The sequence below is a fragment of the Bubalus bubalis genome, chromosome 14 (genome assembly GCF_019923935.1).
Source record: "Bubalus bubalis isolate 160015118507 breed Murrah chromosome 14, NDDB_SH_1, whole genome shotgun sequence".
NCBI classification, from domain to species: Eukaryota; Metazoa; Chordata; class Mammalia; order Artiodactyla; family Bovidae; genus Bubalus; species Bubalus bubalis.
The window spans coordinates 49,854,479-49,867,294 of NC_059170.1; the positions used below are offsets into that span (position 1 = coordinate 49,854,479).

The following is a 12,816-nucleotide window of genomic DNA, read 5'->3' on the forward strand; positions in this document are numbered from 1 at the left end:
ACATTGATGTGGTGTGGAGTTTAGTGGTACTGATGATGTACTTGGATGAAATTTAGAAGAGACGAGCAAAGGTACTTGAAGCCCATGGTCCCTGGCAGCAGACAGCAAATCACTCCATATTGGGTGCTATGCAAACATATGAGCTCTGCATTTTCATCTGTGTGGTTAAAGGCATTAGCCCTGTTTTCATCAACATGCAAACACGGGCAACTGTATCACCATTAACACTGATGGAAAGAAAGCCAGAGTTTTAAGATGGTAACTGCACATATGTTCAATTATTTTGTTTTAAAACAGTGGTGAAATAGTATTTAACATAATGGAAAACAAAAGCAAGGTAAATAAGGAGAACAGGTGTTAGGGAGTCAATTATTGAGAGACACCACAGACTTTATTACAGTGTTCATAACAAACTATATGGGCTTCCCAGGTGGCTCAGCAGTAAAGAATCTGCCTGCCAATGCAAGAGACTCGGGTTTGATTCCTGGGTAGAGGAGATCCTCTGGAGAAGGAAATGGCAACCCACTCCAGTATTTTTGCCTGAAAAATCCCAAGAACAGAGGAGCCTGGCAGGCTACAGTCCACAGAGTTGCAAGAGTTGGACATGACTTAGCGACTAAACAACAGACTTGTATTCTTATGAGAACTCCACTGCTTCCATCCTGGTGCTCTGACAACACCTGCTTTGAACCAAATGAACATTATGGAGGAATTAAAATCAAACAGTCATGCACGGAAGAAGTCCTACCTGCCTGGCTCCCCCAACACCCTCCTGGATATGCCAGCGTGCACCTTTATTTTTAAAATTTATTTTTAATTGCAGCATGCACCTTTCTGAGATCATGTTACCAGCTAATTGTAATTTTGCTCAGTAATTTAAAAGAGGGGATCATGATCAATCAGCATCTCTAATCGCTCTTACCCTCTTCTACTTTTCCATAGCATTTAATCCTTTTTAACATGTTAAATGATTTGCTTATTTATTTATACTATATCCGTTGCTTATTACTTGTCTCATCCACTAGCAAGTTCTGCTGAGCAAGGATTTGTGTCTCTCTGGCCCCTTGATGTCTCCCAGCAACTTAGGACAGTGCTTGGCACACAGAAGCAGATCAATAAATATTTGTCCAATGAATGGAAAAGATGATTTCTTCTTAAGTGTCCCTCTTTAAAAAGATTAGGCACTCTCCCTTGCTTCCAAGGTAGGCTTATAAGGTTAAATGGCCTGTTTTGACATCTTTGACTTAATATTTGATCTGTTTTTATCTTACTTGGCACACAGCTCTGTCCAGTTTTCTAAAAACAATCCAGCAGTATTTTCTGTAATCACCTTACCACACTGACTTTCTTGAACTCAAAGAACAATCGTTCTTATGCCTCAAACCAACAGTTGGCTTCACTCAAATATCTTTCCATTTCACTATGATTTCTTTTGTTCTGTTTGTTAATGACTTGAATGACTTTTAAAAGATATTCTTTCTCTGCTGACATCTTTGTGGAAAATTGTTATTATCTCTATTCTTTCCAAAAAAATTTTTAGTGTGACTAGACCCTTATCTTTTGATGCTTATTCTTCCATATCCAGTCAATATGTTTATTTCATTTTACTCTTTCAAATTCTCAATCACTACATCATATGTGTATGTGCATCTATATAAAACTATCTTTATTCTTGTAGAAATGTGTTAGTGCTGAGACACGATTACTTTAAAACATTTTTATTTTGCCCTTTAAAACTGTTTTTGGTAGGCTATTTGAGTTTTTTTCCTGCTCTGCAGTCATTTGTTTTGACTCCAGGTAATCCTGGTTTGAAAAAGTAGGTTAACTGAGATACTGTGAGAGATGCATACTTTTGGGATCTTGCCCTGATGCTTAAATTGCCTTCCATGACAAGTAAAACATCTTGTGATGTCTGAAAAAACTTTTCCTCTCCCTACATCTATATGTCTGCCATTTCTTAATTTTTCTATTGGCTAATTTAAAATGTGCCTATTGAAGGCATGGTACCTTGAGAGTTCTACAAATTAATTCTATATCAGGTTGGCAATTTATCTAGGTCCAAAAGGAGATAGTTATGAACTCTTGGCTCCATGTATTATTTTATCATAAAACTTTTAAATTGTGTTTCAAAAGAGTCTTTGGCATTATGTTTGTGGGTTATGCTAGCAACTGTGTAATGTCAGATTTTTCCCCCCAACTCTTAGTTTTCCCCATTAGAAGTATTCACTTCAGAAGATATATTCTTAAAAAATTATTTATTTGACTGTGTAGGGTCTTAGTTGCAGCATGTGGGATCTTTCATTGCAGCACACAAACTCTCTAGTTGTGGCGTGCAGGCCCAGTCATCGCTGCACAGAGGCTCAGTTGCCCCACAGCATGCAGGATCTTAGTTGCCCAATCAGAAATTGAACCTGCATCCCTGGATTGCAAGATGGATTCTTAACCACTGGAACCACCAGGGAAGTTCTTAGAAGACATAGTCTTGACTTATTCTGTTTCTGTAACTCCCAAGCTGTATTGTGTTCCTGCTTTCATGGACCATCTAGATCCCTTGCTATTCCAGGGCTACCAAATTTTATTAAGTTGTTTGGGATGATGGACATCTTTCAACTTTTGACTGCTATTTTCCTTCCTTTGGTCTAGTCACGTCAAAGATGTCTGCTCCCCAAACCAACCTTTACTTCCTTGGCTCTCAGAAGTCAGGTGTACTAATACCGTAAGTAATGATATAAAATATGATGGCTCATCTTTGGTAGCTCATTTCAAAAGGGCTACTGCTCTTCCAACCTTTTTTTTTTTTTTTTGGTTCCTATTGGGTTAAGTTCAGGTCAATTACTCTGAGACAAAATGTGCTCTTTCCATGTCAGCTTCCAGTCAGGACCCTTTCCAATATGAATCATTGATGGAAGTTATCAATCATGGAAGATACTTGAAAATATATATCCTTTCCAGACATGACCATCACAGTAACACGAGTTACAAGCACCCCATAGTCTCGATCATAAAAGACTTTATAATGGAGCATGAGAGAAAAGACATGGACCAATTGTTATGAAATAAAGATAATTAAACACTTGATGGTTGGATACTACAGAAATCAATGCAGCAGATCAGGAGGAATGGGGAGAAAAAGAACCTTCTGAAGGAATCTCTTGTGTTCATGGAATTGTTCAAGTAGAGAAGAGGGGATATAGAAAGAATTACAAGTCACTTAAAATGGTATACATCATGAGAAAACTTACAGAAATGTTGAATGCATAGCCAAATGTTCACCAAAATATTTGTGCTCATTATTTTTCTGAAGGCTAACATTTCCTTTATGCTTCAGAACTCTGTTTTGGCAAAGCCGTGGGTATGCTTTTATGTTAACCAAGTACAACAGAATTTGAAGGTGGGATTTGTTTAGTTACAGTGTCAGCTGAGTCCCAGTCTAGTCTATTCTCAACTGGGTGATGGCAACCTCTCTGAATCTGTATCTATACATATGAGATGGGAATAATGTCAATTGGCGCTGTTAATGAAGCTCAAATAAAACCATGTTGAGAGTAGATTATAAAGGCTCTACAAATTGTGCGTTCTCTATTAAATTCGTAAGTGTGCATCAACAGACATGGGTTTTTCCCCCCTTCATTCTTTTTTGTTCTCCGATCTAAACACAGGGGATATGTGATTCGCCATTTTCTTGTGGAAAGCAGCTTTCATTCTTCATCTGGAACGCAACAGCAATCATTCTCCAGTTAGATCGAAATGACTGAATTGCAAGGTGAACTGTGTTGGGGACTAGCTCATTTTCCCTCACCTCCAGCACCCTCCTTTCCCGGATCAAGCAATTTTCCTGTGTAATGAACTGTATCTGCTATCAAGTGGCCTGGAAATTAAGAGGTCTCAAGCATCTCCCAGACCCTTGTTCCCTATTTGGTATCATGATGTCTTTTGCTGTTACACCGTTGATCTGTGTTTTCCAGGGCTCCGCAAGGGAGAAATGCAACAATGAATGGAACTCCAGAACAATTCTATATCTGGGGGAAGAGCTTCAATTGATTTTTGAATTATTCAGGGGATGGTTTTCTAGCTAATGGGTTGTCCAATTCTTTGCATCAAGTGCTTCTGTCTGGTTGATAACATTTTGGTCAGTTCAATGCTGACTGAGTGGAAGGGGAGAGGATGTAAAGGGGGACGTGCGTTATAATCAACATCAACCCCCAAAGTGAACTGTAGTGGTTTGATTTACATCCATAATGCACCCAAAGTCTGAAGAAAGTGAGCTTGAGGGAGGACAAAAATATAAGTAAACTAGAGACTAAGGAAAACAGAAATTCAGGCCATGTTCTCTTGACTTACTATGACTTCTGTAGGGACAGAAAATAAAATGAAGAATTAATCAATTTATTCAACTGTCTCATGACACTAATTATATTTTTCTCCTATAGTCAATGTTTCTCATCTTTTTCTGTTAGTAGACACTACCTGAGTAATTTCTTCTACTAACCATTTCTGCTATTTATAAAGTTTATGCTAGCATTTGATATTTTATATTCATATATTAGGAGGCTTCCCTGGTGGCTCAGTGGTAAAGAATCTGCCTGCAATACAGGAGACACAGGAGATGCAGGTTTGATCCCTGAGATAGGAAGGTACCCTGGAGGAAGGCATGGCAACCCATTCCAGTATTTTTGCCTGGAGAATAACATGGACAGAGGAGCCTGGTGGGCTACAGTTAATAGTGTTGCAAAGAGTAGGACAAGACTGAAGTGACTTAGCACACATGCATTTATATATTACTTTTTAGAATTTACTAAATATGTCATTGGTTAGCTATGTGAAAATATGAGTCAGAAAATCTTTTGTATCATTGTAATATTATCTGAAATTATATTTCAGATATTTGAATATCTGAAAAATATCAGTAACAGATATTTGTCAGTGACTTTACCAATCAAAAGCATAATATTGGATTGGCAGATTCAGAAAATAAGTTGAGCTACTTAAGAGAAAAAAATACTTATCTAATGACATTCATTAATTCAATGTATACAAAATGACTAAATTCCACAACTGTTTACATTAAAATAATATAAATAAAATAATGTAAATGACTAGTTGTAAGTAACAGCAAAATGTATTGAATAACGTTGATTCCAAGTGTGGGTGCTCTCCATACTATTTTAAATAGGAATGACTTTACCTATAACTACAATATTGCTACTGAAAGTAAAACACCACAATTATCTAAAGTTATACAGCAAAATGTAAAACAATATCAAAGTTAGGAGTAAATAATAATTTGGTTATTTGTGGGCATTTTTAATGGTCTGTTGGGAGCACTTTATAAGGTAATCTAGAAGGAAAAATGTGACTAAATTCAATTGCATTTGACAGTTGGCTGAAATCCTGGAAGATAATTTCAGAGACAAAACTGGTCATAAAACCAAAGCCAGTCCTTTGCAAAAGCCTTCAGAAAGAAAAAGCAAATATTTTTTCAAAAGTTTATCATGGTGGTTTTAAAATAATAGTTAAATATTTGATATGCCACTTTAGTTCAGACCTCTTTTTCCTCTATCTTTTTTATCTATTTTGGTTTTGACATTTTCCTTGTTTAAAGGCACCTCCATTAGAGCATGAGCAAGAGAAAGGAAAGAAATTAAAAATAATCAATTCAATATATTTTACTGAAATGAGTTAATATTAGAGGTTCAAACAAAATACAAAGGAGCTAATTATTCAAAACTCCTTAACATTTGACTTTAGGAAGTATTTTTATACTGATACAGGTTTGCACAGTAAAACTTCAAAACTTGATGTCTTACAGTTTTCAAAATAACGTCCACACACATGATCTCATGTCATACTTACCAAGGCCCTGTGCATATGTAGGGGATTTTAGTTTATGTAGGGGAATTAGGTTTAATTCAGCAGCGAAGGAACTTGGGGTCAAGGAAGTTAGATGATTTGCCTAAGGCTATGCCTACAATTTGGAGAAGGAAATGGCAACCCACTCCAGTACTCTTGCCTAGAAAATCCCACCGACGGAGGAGCCTGGTGTCCATGGGGTCGCAAAGAGTCGGACACGACTGACGACTTGACTTCACTTCACATGCCTACAATAAACTGCTGAGTGTGGACTCTCAAATCTCATGTATTCATTCACTCGTTCATCCATCTTTGGCTAACTGAGCTTCCTTTCCCTAAGTTTTCTTTGTTGGATAAAGGCAATCCTGATAGAGAAATAAAAAACACCTGAGTTAAGAATGTACTATAGAAACTCAGCAAAATGGGAAAGTGGCCAGAATTGTATGGTTAGGATATGAATCAAAAGTAAAAATACTGGCTAACAGAGATTTGCAGTTTTGTCAGACCATGCTATCCTTACACTCATCAGCAGGGCTAAGAGCTGGCTGTCTCCCTACTTCACAGCTTTATGTGGAATCACTTTACCATGATCTTGAGCATCATCTACTTTACAGCTTTAAATGGAATCACTTTACCATGTTCTTGAGCATCGTCATCTTTCTAGCTTATGCACAGGCATGTATATGTGTGTGTACAATTATGAGGATAAAATAAATGGTAGATAACTATACACTCTGTTACCTTGCCATTTTACCTAACTTTAATTTTACTTTTTATCTTTGAGAGTTTTTCAGATCAACTGTTCCATTCTTTACTTTAAAAAATTTATTAATTTATTTTTGGCTGTGCTGGGTCTTCATTGCTGCTCACAGGCTTCAGTAGTTGCAGCTCTCTGGCTCTAGAGCCTGGGCTCAGGAGTTTTGGTGCACAGGCTTAGTTGCCCCACACCACGTGGGATCTTCCCGGACCAGGGATCAAACCCAAGTCCCATGCATTGGCATGCAGATTCTTAACCACTGGGCCACCAGAGAAGTCCCATGCTCCATTCTTTTTAAATGATTGCATAGTATTCCTAGGAATGCCTTTGGATTAATTTACAGTTTATTTGATAGCCAAATATACTTTTTCAAGTATTCTAAAATTGCTAACCTTTGCTATCATAGAAAAGGAATCTTTGCAGTTAACTGATTATTCCATAAGAGCAAGTGAGAATTTTGAAACTTACAAAAGTTCTAAATACTCTCATTTTACTAGACATTTTAAGATCCAGTGATAAGCTTAGTTAGAACATAAATGAAATACAAACTGTTCTTGCACTAATAAGGGAATTTAAAATAAAAAATGAATAAATGCACACGTATTTTTAATACTAGGCATGAAAGCGCTTGAATAGGTCTCAAGATTCAGGGATGGAATTATTAATATTTTAATCCAGTATGGAATTTACTGGATTAATTATATGGAACATATATTCATATATGTTCTTTATTAGTTCATTTAAGTGTCTTCCTATAGATTCTAAAGCACAGAACGATCTGTATTATTCCAAGCAGTGTGAATAAGCTACCTATTTTCAAAAATTTTTAGTCTTGGTGAGACCAATTCTTATATTTCCAGTGGCATCATAAGTTGATACAACTCTTTTCAAAAGCATGTTGATGACAGGTTTAAAAAGATGTAACCATGTTCATTTCCATTGACTAAATAATTCCAGTGTTAAAGAGTTATTTCTCTAGGAGATGACAAAAAACATACAATAGTGTTCATTTTTCACATAACAACAACAACAACAAACCTGGATGTAATGTAAATATTCAACAAGATATAACTGGTTTAGTAAATTATAGTATATCAATTTGAGGAATGTTACAGTTAAGTAGGACTAAGGGCTTCCCTAGTGGCTCAGATGGTAAAGCATCTGCCTACAATGTGGGAGACCTGGGTTCGATCCCTGGGTCGGGAAAATCCTCTGGAGAAGAAAATGGCAACCCACTCCAGTACTCTTGCCTGGAAAATCCCATGGATGGAGGAGCATGGTAGGCTACAGTCCATGGGGTTGAAAAGAGTTGGACATGACCGAACAACTTCACTTCACTTCACAGTTGAGTGAAAAAAAAAAAAAATTCAGTCGTAAAATCTATGTGCCTACCTGGGAAAATGTATTTGATATGTTCAGTGAAAGCAGGATAACACTAAATTATACACCATTCTTATACACATATATGGCAAAAACCAGGCATCATCACTGTATAAATTACATGTGAAGAGTGAACAGTCCTACGTTGGGGCTGGGGTAGCGGTGACTGTTCTCATCCCAAGTATTGTGTGATGTTACAGCGTCGAGCCAGACCTCTCCTGAGTCCATCTCACCCTCATGCAGAGCAGGAGGTTGAGAGAGAAAACAAATCAGACCCACACAGGGGTGCAGAGGTGAGCAAGGGAGCAGCACTACCTGCAGGTCCACAGGTGTCCCGGATCCTCACTCCTGACCAGCTACTCCCCAACTCCAGGATTCCATGGGGAAAATCCCACTCACATCCTTATTATAAATCCTTTTTCTTGGGCCACCTTGTTTTTATTTATTATTCCCCATTTTTGTTTTTATTGGGTTTCCCAGATGGCTCAGTGATAAAGATTCTGCCTGCAAAGCAGGAGATATGGATTCGTTCGATCCCTGGGTGGGAAAGATTCCCTGGAGAAGGAAATGACAACCTACTCCTGTTTTCTTGTCTGGAGAATCCCATGGACAGAGGAGCCTGGCTGGCTACAACAAATTTTTATTTTTTACTGGAGTAAACTTGCTTTACAGTGCCATGTTAGTTTCTGCTGTTACAACGCTAATCAGGACACGTACCCTCCCTCCCACCCCTGCACCCCCCAGCCCCAGGCCATCAGAGCACAGAGCTGAGCTCCCTGTGTTGTACAGCAGGTTCCACTAGCTACCTGATTTACACGTGGTAGTGTGTTTTTGTCAGTCCTACTCTCCCAGTTCATCCCCCCTCCCCTTCCCACCTGTGTCCACAGGTCCATTCTGTGTCTGCACCTCTACTCTTGGCTTGACCCACTTTGAATTGGTGTCTGTTACAAATAAAGAAATGAAGAATTTTTAATATTCCTTTCATAATCTGTAATCTGCATTTTTAAAAGCCCCCCACACGATCTAACTGCACTGCAAATGGTGTTACTCATTCTAGGAAAGGGAGCTCACTTACTGTGTAGACAGATGTTCTAGAGATAATATAACTAATGTGAGCCAATAGTATTTCTAGACAACCTAACCAACTGATGTTAAACAAACAACATGTTAATATCATCTTCTCTTTCTGCCTTTTAATTAGAATCATTCCACCTACACCTGAAGTGACATTTTCAGGGATAAAAATTACCTTATCCTTTAGCCTGAACAGCAAGGCACTGTGTAGGAATGCTAGATTATGCTCTTAACATCTGACTCTGATATATGCCCAAGAATTTGCTTTTGTTGTAGTACCAATCATTGTTTGCCATACGCCAAGCAGTATGTAAAACTTCACATGTAATATCTCATTTGTTCTTCACAAAGCCCCCCCCCCCCCACCAGAATGATGCATGAATGGCAGGAGCTTTCTGTCTCTTCCATAATTAACCAAGTGTGCTTCCCATTAGACAGGCATTGCTTTTGGTATCAGAAATACAAAGATGAAGAGCCTCAGACTAGGCAAGGAGAGAGATGTGAAACAGTCAAGATGGTCAACGCTCACCATAGTGGAAGGTACGACGTGCTCTGAAGCGGGTGAGGGAATTACCAGCTATGTGGGGCTGGTAGTACAATTCTCAAGAACTCTGATACAACTGGAGAAGTGCTGAGATAAGGTGAAAACTAGGGAAAGAAAACCGACCTGCCTTCCTGAGAATATGTGAGGTAACCTGGAAGACACCAGGATTTGAATGGAGAGGATGTGAGCTTTTATGAGTTGGGCTGTAGTAAATGTGATAGTGGGGAAAAAAGCAAGTATTAAAAGATACATCGGAGAACCTTTCAAAAACTATTTATTCATTTAATACATAATTTTGAGGTCCTACCATGTACTAAGGCAGTATTAGGAGCTAGTAAGACCACTGCAAGAATGTATAACCTGAAACAACTCTACTACTAATATAAACACTATATATGATGTTAATATTAGAAATGATAATTATGCTTTACATTGCTTTTCATATTATTATACTACTTGCCAATATAATCTGGAAATGTTACCTTTCATCTGTGCTTCGTTTGGATAGTCACAGCCTGTATTGCTTTTACTTGCTCAGTTATTCCTTTGTAAATGATTATTCAAGAGGAAAAAAAAAAACTTTTAAAATTCTCTTGATGTTTGCTGTTCTGCTCACCCCCTCATCCCCCACGCCCAGAACACTAATTAACATCATGTACAACATGGACACTCTTGATTAAAAAAAAACCTTTCCACGGCTCCAACTTGTCACTATAAAACCTTAGCATCTTCATAGGATCTGTTTCCTGCCCACCCACCTCTGCGGCCTCTTCTGGAACATGTGAGTTTTTTTATTCGATGCATTCATTCTACTGGACTTGCCACTTCCCCCCACCCCTGCTCCACAATACAGTACTTTCATCTGGAGATTTCTGCCTATGTTGTGACTTTTGTCTTTAACACAGTTCTCTCCTCCTCCTGACAAATTTCATCACTTCTTCGAGACTTCCTTGACTCCAGGTGACTTTAGGTGTCTCTCACAGACATTTGTGCAGCAGCCTCTTTGTCAACTTGTTTATCCCACAATCCTGCAAGCTTCTTGAGGCTGGGGACCAAATTAGGCATTTATAGCCTTACCCAGCACCTGTCACGTTAGAATACAGTCAAGAACATTAGGTGGGGGGGAGGGGGGGGGAGAATATTAGGTGAATAAATGAACCAAAGGATTATTACTAGAACTTCTATGGGGCCCAATGTTAAATGTTATATAAAAAATGACCACTTAGTGAAATACTTTACAGCTGCTTATCAATTAAGATGAACTGATTAATCAACATAAACATACTTCTCAATCATGAAGCTTAAAGCTTGCATCCTTTGGGAGGCATAGTGCCCCCCCCCCCAAAGATGTCTATGCCCTAATGCCCTGGGCACAGACTGGATGTATATGTCAGGTCATCAGGCAAAGAGAAAATAAGGGTGCAGATGGGATAAGCCTAATCATAATCAGCTGACCTTAAAATGGAACTATACCTTGAATGAGCCAGGTGGACCTAATCTAACCGCAAAGGCCCTCAGACGTGGAAGAGGGAGGCAGGATTAGAGCCAGTGATCGGGCAGCATGACATGCATGGGCTCTGCCCGGTGCTGCCGGCTTTGAAGATGGAAGCTGCCCAGGAGTCAAAGGATGGGGAGGGACCTAAGAAGCTGGAAAAGGCCTGGAAGTGGTTTCTCCATTAGAGCCTTCAGCAGAAACCCAATCATGCCAACACCTTCATTTTGGCCTAGTGAGCCCCATTCTGGCTTCTGATTTCCAGAAATGTAGGATAATGTATTTGTGTTGTTTTAAGCCACCAAGTCTGTGTTTGTTTTTTTTAAACAGCATCAACAGGAAACTAATTCACATACCTACACCAAACAGGATTAACTTTGGCTGCATGTGACAGAAAACCCAAGACAACAGCAACTAAAAAGACTTGTCTCTGTAACAGAGACATGGAGGCAGAAGTTACAAGCTTTCCTGTGGCGTCAGGGACTCAGTCTCCTCTAATCTTGTTGGTGTGCCTTCCTTAACCTGACGGGACTCTGGCCAGCAGGTCTGATTCCAGCCAGCAGGAAAAGAAGGAATGGTGAACCACCTCTCTTGAGACTTAATCAACCAGCACATCACTCACAGACCAGGACTGAGCAGCACAGTAGCAATGAGGTAGGTACAAGGACCATTCTGGGGCCACTGATAAGCGTGGATGGTTCCATTATTAAAACAGGAGGAAACAGATGGGAACAGCCATCTTCTCCATCTTAATACTGAAGCACTGATTCCCCTGGCCCATTGTTTGAAGTATATAAAAGTAGTTTCTCTTACTTTAGATCAACTAAGGCAGGGGGCTTCCTGACAAAAACAGTAACTGAATAAGTGTATGTCATAGACTCCAGCACATTTCTTTGCAGCATCTGCCAGATTTTGCATGTACACTTATTAGGACATGAGTATATGCCTGACAATGATGACATAAGGCATCTACCTCACATTCAAACTTTAGTGTTGTAATTCATGGAAACAATGCTTGATTAGAAATAGGATAAAAACACATTTCTAGGTGTGTACAACTCAGGGGCCTGGCAGGCAACAGATGGCACACTCCAAGGGTAAATTGAAGAGAGTCTGATAAAGAGACTACTTACACTGATGTGGGAAGGCATTAGGGGAACCAACAAGGGATAAGGACTCACAACTGTAAGGAGGAAACCATGACCATCTCTAGGCCTGAGGGGACAAAGGGAAGGAGCATTTCTGGTACTTGCCAAGACCTGTAGCCATGGGACAGGACTGTCTGATCCGAGCCATGGCCTTAGGTAGAGGAATGAAGTTTCTGCCAAAAGCCACAGACAGGCAGGAGGGCGTGTGGGGGAAGGTGAAATTAATATCCTGACCTCTCTCTCTTTCCTTCCTCTGATCATCTGCCAATGCCTCCAAACTGGCTGAAACTGAACAGAAACCAAAGGGCAAAGGAGCCTGGGAGATGTGGTCCACAGAAACCAGTTTTTCACGGCACAAAAATGCAGTGAAGGAATTCTGAGAGTCAGAGGATAACCAGCATAGTTTTTCATTCTTCATAATATTTTTCTGTAAAAGCATTTTACAGGGCGGGGATGATTTAAAAAACCTTCAACAAAAACAGAAAGGGAACTGACCCAAAGAGATCTAGGCTAGACCTGGGATAAAGATGAAGAGAATGATTAACACATGAGACAGTCGAGAGGGGCACAG

General features: G+C 39.3%; 1 long non-coding RNA gene across 6 annotated transcripts in view; it reads right to left on the bottom strand.

Annotated features, from left to right (window-relative positions):
* LOC102403501 overlaps window positions 1-12,816 on the bottom strand; it is a 156,020-nt gene that overhangs the window by 136,702 nt on the left and 6,502 nt on the right. The gene's annotated exons all lie outside the window — the stretch shown is intronic.